Raw genomic sequence first — 14,412 nt, 5'->3', positions numbered from 1 at the left:
GTTGATGGTTTAATCATATTTTACAGTGTTTTTAGAGTGGGCATCTATAGACTAATGGCAGTAACAGACAAAGTGGCTATGAGATCACTGATATTCAGGCAGAGCAGGGTCAAAGATTGGAAAAAAGGTTGGCCACCTGTCATGCTCTGACACAGGAGCTGCTGCCATTGAACTGGGATTGTGCATGTTGCACTGACGCTCATGAAAATAGTCATGAAATATCCTCCAATGAACCAGTGTTTTGAAATAAGGAGAGCAGCATTAGGAAAATGCTGTTGTGACTATAACATCTTAAAAAAAAAACCCAAATGTTTACAACCATATTTTATATGCACAGATGATTGGAATTGATTTGACTGCATCACAGTACCTTGAAGGCAGGGGAGTTCTTCTGTGGTGAACCACTAGAGGCCAACAGAGGAATCATCACTCAGTAAAACATCTCACACGGTGCACCTTGTTGTAGTCACTATGAATCTGAGCAGGGACCTTTGTCCAGATCCAATACTCCCTCTTTGCTTCTCTTGATATTTCCTGTCGCTCTCCCCTGACAACAATCTAATAAATGCAATATGCTACAAAATAATCTTTAAAACATTTTTTTTCGCAACAAATATGGCTATTTCTGAGAGAGGTTTGTTTGATTTCACAGCATCATGAGAATGCATGCCACAGTGATATTAATAGGATTTCAAACATTCACACAGTTGGATATCTCAGGCTACACTGTTGCCTGCAAAGGGAAAGGCTTCTTGTAGTGTGCTGTACCTGTAGATGACCATTTCACATCTTTCCCTAATTGACCCTTCATTTTGGAAGGTTTCCAGCACTTGATGCTGAGTGAATATGTTCCATAAAATAATGATTTGCTGCCATTTCTTAATTCCCTGCAGAAATAAATCATGCATAATAAAAGTGTGTGGCCCAGACTTTAAAATGTGTGTCAGAGCTCTGCATTTATCATTCAAATCAAATTCAAAATGGGTTTAAATGTCTCCCGTCTCTGCAGTTTTTGTTTGATCAGGTTTAGACTGTTTATGAAAGAGAGGTTTAGGTTTGGTGATGTGGTGAACCCACTAACTGAAACTGATTTCCTCAAATCACCCTGGACGACAGTGATGACTGTGGGTCAGTTTTCCATTTTTCAAATGTAGACGAAGACATGTGAGACACTGCATTTCCAAACACAGAGTTTTTTGCAGGGCTGCAACATGCCTTACATCATCTATATTTCTGTGATTTTGGTCACACAGGGACATTTATTCTTAGCCTATACAAACCTAAACATGGCGGAAAATGACTCAGATATCTGGCATATCATCACACCATCTGAAAGTGATGGGTGCTCCCTCAGCAATGAATTTGTTTAATGATAAAAGAGACTTCCACCATAAACACCACATTTCCAACACAAACGAATTGTAATGTGATATATTAGCCAGAAGAGGGCACTGTTGACTGGTGACAACAAGGGAGCGTTTCAGCACTGGCAATAAGCAAGTAAATAACATGCAGACATAGGTGGTTGGGGGGGCTGCTCTGTGTGGTTTTGGTGTATGCATAAACTGCATTAAGGAAGTGAGTCATTTCCTTATCTTAGCTGTGGGTCCTGTAGTAGAGTAGTATTTGTAGTCAATGAAATATGTGAGTGTGAGCATTTGTGTTCCTGTCCTTGCTTGTAAAATTTATTCCTGCTGACGTGCCAAATTTGTGCACAAACTGCTCAGCTGTCTGTTTGTATATAAGTGAGTTTATTGTCTGTGCATCTGCTTGTGTGTATTATCTTGCATGCATTTATGCAGCATCCATTTACAGGTGTGTCTGGAATAAGCAGACGGGTGAACCCCAGGAATATAGTAGCCTATAGAGCAGGAGGAAATTATTATACCACACAGTGCCACTACTGCTGCTGAGTAGCTCCCTCCCTCCTTCCCCCCCAAGCTTACATACAGCTCTGTTGGCTCAGCAACCTACAGTGGGATTATCAGGATTATGTTATGACACAGACCAATGTGGTTAATAAAACAGGATATACAACACATAGTAAGATTAGGAAACAAAGAAAAAAGAAAACTGTTTGCTCTTTGTCTTAGAATCCAGGATCAGGAGAGGTAGCCGATACAGCTACCTGCTTTTTTAAAGAAAAAAAAAAAAATTCTATAAAGAAAAAGAAATTTCAGACTAACTATTCTTGTCAGAGTTGGCTGAGACATAATTAGTACCTACTGTGATGCCAAACACCCAGTCCCAGTGGGCTCAGATTTAGTCCTTTCAATACCTGCTTCATAGTTACACAATAGTCCACATTGTGTGAACAACAGTATTTAACAGAAACGACACTAGAGTTAGGAATTATAATTCAGGTTTGAAAAGGTGTGTTTGCAAAAGGAGATTAGATATGAGAGAAAAGGGGCTGCAATAATAAATGGTGTTTTGAATAGTGCCTGATTTAAAAGCAGGCTTTTGTAAATGGTTCTTTCTTTGTGTCTTTGTACTCTGGCTGATCATTAATCTGAACCATCAGGCCTGATAAAATGTTTCTAGAGAGAGAATCAACTACAAGACCACTCTTAGACTGACAGGTGTGTGTGGAAGAGAGAGACAGAGAGTGTGAAAAGCCACTGCACTTTAAAAGACCTTGAGTTTGACGATGGTCATACTGCAGCCCTTGTAAATTTTAAAGGAAGCTCATAATAGACTTCTTATCTGAGCTGAGGAGACAATGAAGCCTGTGAAGAGAGGGGACCACATAAAGGTCTACGAGGTGGAGAAATGGTGAAGACTACTCCATGCCTGTTCTAACAAGAGCCATTAGACAGTGGCAGGGAGAGGAGAAAGGTCTGGTGAAATGAGATTCAGTCCCAGGTGCAGATACTGAGATAAAGACATTAATTTGATTTCTAACCTGCACTAATTTCCTTTGTTTTCTAAATTTCTAATTAATTCTGCTCAAATTACCATCTTAACCAATTAACAGACTGGCTGAGCTACAAGGTACAAATGTCTTACTTGTTAGCAGGCCATTACACTAAAATCCTGATCAGCAAATATCTTTCCCAGCATTTTAATGCTTATTCTGAAGAAGGCTGCATTTAAATTTACAGATAATCACATGCAGAAAAAAAAAGATGGTATCAAAATTGTGACTTCACGTACATCTTTTGACTGGCATGCATCAATGGGAATGAGGCAATTCATTAATAAACACTGGGTGAATTAGTAGTAACTTAGCTTCCCTGCAATAAAACAGTTCACGCTTTCATCACAGCTGATGAGGATGATAGAGAAACGAAAATAGGATGGAAAATAGGCTAAAGGCTAACAGGATTAAATGTCCAAGCCATGTCTAGTATAAAAAAACAGCTCCGTGCCACCCTTCATTATCACCTTATTCATTTTGCACGACACTTTGTGATTGGTGGGACTGATAAGTTGAAAACACCACGCTCAGTCAGATAATTTCCCCCGACAGCGTGATATGAAATGAGGGCACTCAGCAAGCACGGCGTCGCACATCCTGCCATTCAGCTGACTCGGATATGTCACATTCACGTGTTAAGAAGCAGATCTTCCCTTCTCTGCAGATCTTATGCCAGCATTGCATTTTGCCTAAGTTATGGAAGTTTTCATAGGCTGTGGGATGCTTTGGGTAGAAAAAGAGGCTTGATGGCAGCACTCACGATTTCTAAATGAGTGTCTTTATGTGACTTTATTCCTTTCTGGGTTAACCTTTCCTACCACAATCATAGTCATGTGAGTGTCTCTCTTTATGATCAATAGGGGGCAGTAGAGACCAAGAAAAAAACTCAGCTGCAACTAGCTGGAAGAGCCATTTTTGGGTTACTAATAACTCTCTCACCTGAGATTTCTCTAATATTAATTTTTGTTGTCGATACAGATATTCAGTGATTTAAAAGTCTAATCTTCAGTCACATGGAGATCAGCGCATAAAAATGGTTTTGGAAATGCGTGGCCATAAACAGAAAGGCAGACAGTGAGAGAGCAGGCAGGCAGCCCATTCAGCTTTGTTGTTATGTCCTCCTCGTGTGTATTGAATGACACAATTATGATTGTCTGTAATGGTCTCTGCCTGTGATATATGAGGGAGGGATTCAGCTGCCCCATGCTATTCTCCACTCGGCCAAATATCCCTCCTCTCCTCTAAATGGCTGCTGTCATAGCTGTTCTTGACAGTATATATGTATTTGTGTACACATGAAAGAGTGCAAGTCTCTTCATGTGTGTGACATGATCCCAGATGGGCATGTTAATAAGAGCAAGCATTGCCCTCTCAGAGACTGGCAGCCGCTTTGTTTCAGTGATTAGACCGTGCTGTTATGTGATTCCTTCCATAATCACCTCATAAACCCCTCCCGCCCTCACCAGTCGCCCTTCCCCTTGCTCTCCCTCCTCCTCTTTCCATCCCTTTTGGTCCCTGCATCTCTTTTCTTCCATATCACAGCAATCACCTGCCCCCCATCTCTTGTGCTGTGCATGCAATGTAGTGCATCCTCTCCAACTCCTGTCCCCAGTATGGTTGCACCTGGCCTATAAGAATGAGCAATGAGTGAGAGGAAACTGTGGAGCGTATAGTGGCTCAGGGCACACGGTAGCCATTATGGGGCTAAAGCACTGCCAGCGTGCTTGATGAGGGGGAACAACGGAGCCTCGCCCTGGGACACTCCATTAAACTCCCCCTCTTTGTCTTTCTGTCTCTAGCTTATGCGGACACACACGCTCACACACTCACACAATTCCATATAGGCCTTTGGTGTGTTCTTGTACATGACCAAAAGTCATGTCTTTTATCTCCTTTTATTGGATAATCCACCACCTGGTTGATGGTGTTATGGTAGCAGCACCAGTTTCTTCCCCACAGCGTCACCCCATCCTTATTGCCGCCCCCCCCCCCAATAAGCACCATTAAAGAGGCAATATATTTTAAAAAATTCTATGCAACTGGGGGAGAAACAGCTGTCGAAGCATTTAGCTACTTGAGGTTACTGTGGATCAAATCTAACAAAACTGACAAGGATGTATTTCAAAGACAAGCCGAGCACAAAGAAACGTTTAAAGGCGTCCCGGAGTGTATGGCACTCCGCTATACTCGTAAACCTCAGACAAAAGGCAAGCTAAAAATCAATTGAGCTTCTGAGAAAAGCTTGGAGGATCACCTTTCATAGTTGTGGATATTGATCATGAATGATGCTTGTTTGCAAACAGTAGCCAGGATTGCTTAATGCAGCTCCCTCATAACACTGACAATATCATTTTTCAGCGGCAAGTTGAACGTGTTTCTCATAATTTGCCTAAATGAGAAATGGGCCATGAAATATACGTCCTAACTATTCAAAACACGTTCCTTGCAACTAAAATGTGGGGTTGAACATCTCTCCATCTCTCCATGTGTTGTTATTCGTCTGGAGTAATTAGCATGCTAATGGGTTAATAAAAGTCTTCTGGTCCTACGTTGCCTTTGGAGTTGAAATATGACAAAGCACTTTTTAATGAGGATGTGCTAGTGTTATTGCCTTTTATTGGACTCATCTTTCATTGTAAAACTTTTATTGGAAAACTTTTGCAGAGGATTTCTATATCTCTCTCTGAGTGGAATAATTGAGTTCGACCAAAGAGTAATCATAGATTTAAATTATACTTCGAGGGAAAACTAGAACAAAGATAGCAGGGAGCATCTTTGGCACAGGTTCTGCGGGTGGGGGTTCAGCTGTACTACAGTGTAGTATATCATTCATTTTTTTAAATCCCTTCAGTTTTACACCACAAGACCTAAAGCTTCATTAACTGATTTTTTTGTGGTTAAAATTATGAATCCCTTCAGGCATACTGGGAGGACTTTCCAGACCAGAATGTTGATTTTAGGCATGATATTTGTATATTTAGGTTATGGTAAGAGATGGCTGGGGATGGGTAAAGATTTGGTGTGGTAAAAATTTAGCATCCTCTTAAAATCAAAATCTTAATAACTCTTATGGCAATGTAAAAATAGCCTCCAAGGTGTGTCATTAAAGCACTTCGCTGTTGGATGTGGTTACAGGTGATCAGTGTTTGCACAATAGTTCTTGTAATGTGTGTGTTCATAACATTGTCTTTTTTGTGCTGATTTGAAGTTTTAACCATTAGTGAGGTGGTTTGTATGTTCCTTCTTAAACTGGTGACACTGCACATTTATCTGCATCAAAAACACATAACCTCTCTGGGAACCATCACCTTACCATAGTGGAGAGGTTTATGTGTCCTGGTGAGCCTGAGAGCTATGTTGTCTGGAGCCTAGGGCTCCTGGTAGGGTCTCCTGTGGCAGATTGGTCTCAGGTGAGGGTCCAGACTAAAAATGGTTCATCAGATCCAATGAAAAAATGCGGAAGAAGAGATGATACCTGCCCAGAGGGAAGCCCAGAGCCCCTGTCTGGAGCCAGGCCTGAACGGAAGGTCCGTCAGTGTGCGCCTGATGGTCGGGCTTGCCGTGGAGCCCGGCCGGGCACAGCCCAAAAAGACTATGCGGCACCCTCATCTTCATCCTGTGGGCCCACCACGTGGGCAACAATGGAGACACCTGGAGAGGCGTGATTAGGAGGAATGGCCCCCCTGATCTGAACCTGAGCGGTTGTTTGTTATTGGACTTCTGTGCTAGTCATGGTCTGTCCATAATGAACACCATGTTCGAACATAAGGACGTTCATAAGTGTACATGGTACCAGAGCGCCCTAGGTCGAAGGTCGATGATCGATTTCATGATCGTATCATCTGACCTGAGGCCGCATGTTTTGGGGTGAAGAGAGGGGTGGAGCTGTCAACTGATCACCATCTGGTGGTGGGTTGCAAACCCGCATACTTTTCCCAGCTGATATGACAGTGGGCTTTACCATTGGACCATCGCCACTGGAGGTACAAAGTAGTATTAAAAGAACAGGACAGGTTAGGGCTAACTGATTAGCATGCTAACTTCAGCATTGCAACGTAATACAAAGACATCTTTGACGTGGTGTCAGAACTGTTAATTTTTCATTCTGGTGATATGAACATTTTCCAGCCATAGCTTGCACATTGTTCTTTTCAATCTAAGATTAGCATTACAACAGCCTAGGTTAAAAAAAAAAAAAAAGATAAATAAAAGGGTTGCATCTACCTTAATTAATCACTGATTTAATGCACCACCCCTTGCACGTGTCAAGTGACTGAAATCAAACACACCCACCTAGAACAGACTTTTGAGGATTTTGTATGTAAGACCCTCAGAGTGATGTTAGGAGTACAACAAAGTGGGAGTGGGGTTCACTGAGTTCAACTTAACACTTTTAATTCATTGAAAATATGAAAAACATTTTAAAACTAAACTTAAATCTTTTGCCATCCAAATGTTCAGTAAGTTACTGCTACTTGGTCATTTGAGCATCACCAGCCACTAAAAATGTGTCTGTCTGAGGGAGGATCCAGGTCCCCACTGGCCAAGTACATTACAGATGAGGTAGAAGTAGAACCCAAGCACCTGTCAGCTCTCATGAGGAATCACCTGCACGCTCTGTAAACAAAGTCTGTGCCCTATTTCCCATCTGCAGAGGACTCAAGGACATGAAAATAGAATATCTGATCAATTTGCCTCTAATTCTTTGGCTCTCGCAGTGGCATGAGAAGACAAGCTAGTGGAGTTAAAAATGATGGAAGATTAAAGATTTATTTTGCATCCCATTATGTTGCATTCATGTGCATAAAGTGAGTGCAGAAAACTCTGAATTTACCAGAGTGGCATGAAAGACAGTGTTGCCCTTGCCAACCGTATATTGTATGAGGTTGTTTTTAAGGCCCACAAAATTGTGAATCTCACTTAATTGGCAGAAGCATTGTAACTGACAAATCCAAACTTTAGGTTATGAATGGGATTCAAAATAGTGACGTTTATGCTATATCGTTACAGATTATGTCAAAATCTTTATTCCACGAGAAGGTGACTGACCTCAAGATAAGGCTCCAAACCCTTCCAGATGCTATAAAAATGCATTCATAACTCAAACATCACGCCAAGCTATACCTGCATCTGCAGTCGACATAAAGCATTGCAAGGGAATGCTTTAAGGGATTTTATGTTTGCTTTCATCAATCTTGTCATACACGCAAAGTGTTTTCCATATTTTGTGCCTACCTGCGTACTGGCTTTGAAGTAAATACATAACATTGTGATGTTACAGTACAGTACAGAATAAGAGAGGTTCCAATGAGAAAAAAAAAAGATTATGATAAAGATTATGATCTCCTCCCCGTCAGCGTGGAAAGGCATCTAAGATGCAAATTGCCCCGACGATTCAAATGCATCTCTGTAAACAGCAAAATGGATGAGACTTGAAAGAAAAATTTCTCAATTCAATATGCTAGACAGCTCACATTTCACCTGAGGTGACATCCTCAGACATCTGTGAATCCTAACAGCATTTGGCATGCAGAAATGGCTTTTCATGAAAATCAGTGAGGTCTGTGTGGACTAGAGTAACATATCCAGAACAAAAACAGCCAACCAGGCAGAAAAATGTGCTCTCTTTGTGCTGTTAATCATCATCGGATGGACTTACTGAGTTGATGTTGGAGCAGTTTTTGGTGTGCATGCGTAAGCTTACATATTCCTGTGCTTATATTGGACCTGTGCACTAATTGCGTGTGATAAGGAGGTACGCTTAGGTTCTGGGAGAGCTGGGAGAACGTAGAGGACATCAGAGGACATCAGTGTGTTATTGCAGGCCTTATCGTCACGCTATGTTTCATTCTAAGTGAACAGCGCAGGAACGAAATTGCCACCACCTACCAACAAGAGCCATTTCTCTCATCATAAATTACAAAAAAAAAACAAGCCGCAACTACTTGAAGTTGCTAGGTATGAACTGGATTGTACAAAACATGAGAAATATATTTGCCAAAACAGGCCAAAAGCTAAATGTTCTTCCTTTGACACTTGCTGAACTTCATCTAAAATTATTACGCCCCAGAGAAAACACATGATGCAATATTTGACCAAAGCTCGGCAATGAAACCACAGGAAGGCGCAGAGGTACTATCTCAGTTCCCCCTCCCTCTCCTACGCGCTCACTGACAGTCCTTTCTATTCACATCTAAATAATTCTCTATCATGAGTCCACCTGAGTGAGGATGGGTTGCTTTGGGAGTGCCCGGCTTGACTCAGAGTTTCTCCACTCATGGAATATTAACTCCGGTTAAGAGCAGCTGCAGTGTTGATCCTGACCATAGCTTTGAGAGTTCAGCATTCAAAGCAGCCCTGTTGGAAAGCATGACATGACAGGCATGTTAGCAAGGTTCCACATAAAAGGACACAGGGGAATTTGCATCGTAAAGCACTGCTAGTAGCTCTCTTCCAAATAAAGGGGAGTGAATCTGTGTTTGGCACATCAAACTGACAGCTCTAGGTAAGACAGGCAAATTCATGTATGTGTGTGTGTGTGTGTGTGTGTGTGTGTGTGTGTGTGTGTGTGTGTGTGCGCGCGCGTTGAGGAGAGGCTCAGAGGACAGAGGGGTGAGAGAGGTGCCCCCTTAGCATCTGCTGGCTCAACATCCTCAGGTCTCTAATGAGTGCGCTCCGCCACAGAGCTCCCCTCACACCCCTGTTAAGGACATAACAAATATGGTGGAATGGCTGCTCTCTGTATTGTTTCTGCCACGACTTTGCCTTTGATGTAGTGTCTGTGGGAGAGAGAAGGGAGAGAGATTCGTCGTTAAAGCTGCAGATGGATCGTGTGGGTACTCTGTGATGTAAGACAGGACAAACAGTTTGGAGATGAGGATTGCCTGGCTAATTGGGATCGTGTAACATGACAGCCTAAAGCGCTTGTCATGGCACTTCAGAATGTTTCTTTGTTCCTTTCAAAAGCCCCTGTGTGACCCTTTGCTTGTGAAGCTACCTCACTTTATTTGGCACTTCATATTTTTTGGACTGCGACCTGTAGATGCCCATGACTAAACACTAAAAGAGCAACAGGACAAAGAGTAGAGCATGTGTGATGTTAGAGGATAACGAGTGCAAAACATAGAAGGAGAGGAAAGTTTCTTTATGCTGCTTCTTCTAATTCTAATAAATGCTGCCCTTTTGGCAAAAAAGATAGTAATTTATCATCATTTGCAGTGTTTGAGCTGTTCCACAGATGTTTGCCTCTGTCAAAGGTAATCAAAACCATCAATTACATTTTGTTTGCTGCAGTGCTCCATTTCAGCTTGTAAATTATACATGAAATTTGGTGTTTAGATTCAATATCAAGCATATTAGGCCCCCAGGTTTTATGAATGCTCTTGAAAATACCTTTAAAAGAATTTTATTTATTTATTTATTTTTCTACTCGCAGGACCACAATGACCACAAGGGCTACGTTCCTCAGATGGTTGCCATTGCATGTTCTTTGTCTTCGTGCCTCATTATCCAGGCATTCACTGCATGTTAATTATTGCGTTGTTGTTTATCTCTTCTCAGGACTGTTTCACTTTGCAAGGGATGTGGATTGCATTGCCCTATACGTGCTTTTCACTATAATGCATTTTGGTATTTGTAGAATTTATGGATGTAGACTGGATTTCTTTTTATGTCAACACATCCAACACAACTGGAGGGCACGAGTGACAAGCTGGTCGTCATACTGGACGTTCTCTTTGTGTCTTAATGCTGCGAAACAGTTGCAGTTTGCTTATGTCGAGGCACGCAAACTACTTGGTTAGGTTTAGGGAAGGATCATGGGTTAAAATAGTATGTTGCTGTTATGTACATGATGTAGCGTCAGCATGCTTTGCTTCCTGTGTGTGTTTGACCCGTACGTCCACCCCACCTCATCCAAAATGAGGACGTTCTTGCTCTTTATGCTACGTCACCCAACTTCCTCCTTTGCTCCTGTCATAATTACTAGACCAGACCAGAAGGTAAATATGGGTCGTAATAATCTATTTGCAAGGTTGATCCATACAGCCATTTTCCTAGTGAGGACGGGCTGTTTTATATTGATGCCTTCACTCTTATATAGTATGTATTATAGTGCTTAATATGTATTTTTCTGCTTTTGGATGTCTTTTGTCCTTGAGGGGCCGCAGTAGCTACATGCTCATAAAACATTAGACAATGGAAAGATGTGACGGGAACCTTATGGTCAATGGCAGGTGATGGACTCAGATTATCTTGTAACTGCAGGTACTGTAATGTTGCGAACATCACAAATAAATTCACTGTTGAAACATTTAGATCTGAACGATTAAACTGTGACTTCATTTGATAATAACTGGATTAAGGCCTAATAGGAACAATTCGTTGTCATCTAATGCAGTGAACTTGTCAGGCTTAGATGAGCCTTTTATAGCCTTTTATATTCGATTAGTTACTATTTTTTTTTTATTTCTGGTGAGCCACCTGAAATAAGAGAGCAACTTTGCAGTTAGTTAATTGCATTAATTGCAGCTCTTATAGCAAAATCTATATGTCAGTAATGAGGTCCAAAGAGCTTTCCATTAAAGTGATTGTCACTGACTATCAATACTTATGTTTGTGAATGTAACATCAGTGTAAATTCACTGTTTGTTGTGTGTGTGTGTGTGTGTGTGTGTGTGTCCTGCTCGTTTTTCTCTATTCACACTCTGTGCTCTTGGTCCTTTTTGTCTTTTATCTGAACACTACCACTCTCACCAGTGTACACTCATGTACACGAGTGTTTTATTGTATTCACTCACACACACACACACACGCACGCACGCACGCACGCACGCACGCACGCACGCACGCACGCACGCACACACACACACACTCACACTCATACTCACACTCACCTTGCAAAAAGGCCAAATGTGGTCAAAAGTGTTTTATTGTGTTTTTCTCCCTGACTTTAACCATCTGGTAATTGTAAAGTCTACTGCAGGCACCAGAGCAGAGTGGCTTGTAGAGAATTTACAACCTTGTGCATTAGACATGGTTAAATACACCAGGGTTAGATGTGAGCTGCAGCCTGCTGGATAAATGATGACTGCAGGCTATTCTTAGATGGGTTAGGAAACAGTCATTTCTGTGGCAGTTTTTGCAGCTGCAGAAACAGAGTAGGTCAGGGTCACAGGGCCCCAATTTCACCCTTTTAGTCAAACTCCAGGAATCAGAACCAAACTTAGATGGAAAACGTTATGTAAAGAGAGGCGTCCAAAGAGTCAGAGGTGAAATAGTTTGGAGACTGTTAATAGAATCGGCAGATGTTGTCCAGACATTTTAATACATCAATTTCCCAAGGTTATAATTTGCTCTACTTGTGTAGTCTATTCATTTACCACAGCCGTTGCTATAACATTTTTTGAACTTTATATATGGCAGCATTAACAGACTGGAAAATTAACTCTCCATGTGAGATCTGAATGCACGCTATGGGTGAAATAGTATCTGCCAATTAAACAATAATAACAGTATTTAAGAGTACTATCAGCAGCAGTAGTGGTGTTTTTGTTGTTATTGCTGTATGGTATTGGGTGTCACAGCAGACATTTGATCTCATAAATGATTCCACTCTAAAGTTAGCATGCATGAGCGTACTGCACGTATAGAATTAAATCAGATTAAAAAAAAATGTTATACATAATGTTTTGCGTTTAAAAAAATGATAAACAAACATGAAACAAATAATCTAAGCCCTGCAAGACTCCAGAGATCCCTATTTACTGTGAACTGTGTTACACTGTGCCTTCTTGCAGACGTGCGTACAGATGTAAAATCCAGATGAAAGCAAAGTTTTTATTTTTCTGTGAAAAAAAAAAAGACTAGATGAAATCATTCGACTAAACCGGAGTTGAAATACATTATTTGCTGCATCCAAATTTATAATAGATTGAATAAAACACACTGAGCTCAACTGACAATCACATATGAATATTTATATAAAAGCAACCTTTATACTGACAAATATTTCAAGAACAGTACGTCAGATTCCTCCAGTTTTCTGCTAAATTAAATCATAAACTGGAGGAGGTCACTCTTTACTCTCTCCAGGTCAGTGGTTGTGTCATTGATTGCCATTTATCTGAAGGGTGAAGGTGTGTTAAGCAGCAGCTTATAGTGATGAAAAAGGTTTTGGTTAAAGTAAATGATCTGCTCAGTGACAAAACGCAGACTAAAACCAAATCTGCCTTCACCTCTCTCATCACCTCAATTATTTTCCCTACTAACCTCCTGAATGTGTAGGTTCCCAACACACACACACACACACACACACACGCACACACACACGCACACACACACACACACACGCACACACACACACGCACACACTCCAATTAGTTCCTTCGACACATTTTCGGTTGCTCTTTGACCCCATTCCCTCCTCGCTAATAAAACGGCGCAACCCAGCAGAAGTATAAAATCTGATGTAATCACAAGTTAGAGAGCAAAACAGTCTGGAGAGTTTTACAGAGAGAGAATTTTAATCAGCAAAAGTAAAATGAGGCTGAGAGAATGCAGAATGAAATATCTACACAACCTCATTTCATTTCTCATGACGCGGTGGACACACTTTGGGAGAGATAAGCTTCGCAACTTATTTTATCTTGTACTCACACTCAGCAAACTTGTTATTACAAAAAATTTAAATGTAAAATATCACACTGCATTTGCAGTTTTGGCCAGATTTAAGAAATTTCACTTAGTTCATCAAAGCTAGACCTAAAAAAAAAAAAAAAAAAAGCTGTAGCATCTGCAAACCAGTCTTCAAGAGGTTTTCTCTTATTTGCTTCTCTTTTGCACAAAGCAAGTAAAGTAATGAGACAGTGACTTGTTTTGAGTCACAGTTTGGCTTTTCTGTTTTGTTTAGACGCTTTTATTCTCTGTTTTTTCAGACTTTAACACTTACCTGGCTCTTCTCTCTGTTGCCCAGATCATCCTCAGTTCTGCTGAGATTTACTCCCAGCCATGTGCTGACAGGCCGAGTACACAGCCACACAGCTAAAAGGTGTTTTCCCTCCGGATGCACTGTGTGAGGAGGTAGGGAGGAAAGTTGCAAATCACGCTCTTTCATTCTTTGTCTCTGTCTCTGCGCAGCTGCCCAAGTGGAAAAAAGGAGTCACGTATCTTTCTGAAATATTCAAGAACTATATACCCATGCACAGCGCTGGGGTCAGCCTTTTGAGTCTTTCCCACCGCAGTGTTTTGTTAGCATGTTTACACTGTAAAACATATTTACACTGTGCGTCAGTGAAGGCGCAGGTAAAGCTTGATCACGCTAATAAGGCCTTCATTTCTGTCATACATAACAGATGTCATGGCGTAAGTAGCAAACTCAATTATTCATCAGCCAGAATGTCTTGAAAATGGGGCTGACGAGGCAGTGGTTTAATTTTAGCTCACTATAATTTTCAGTGTCAATGGGAGGTTTCCAAACCTCATTAGGAAACACC

This window comes from Chaetodon trifascialis, chromosome 1 (genome assembly GCF_039877785.1).
Source record: "Chaetodon trifascialis isolate fChaTrf1 chromosome 1, fChaTrf1.hap1, whole genome shotgun sequence".
Classification (NCBI taxonomy): Eukaryota; Metazoa; Chordata; class Actinopteri; order Chaetodontiformes; family Chaetodontidae; genus Chaetodon; species Chaetodon trifascialis.
Note: the sequence above shows the minus strand (reverse complement) of the source record.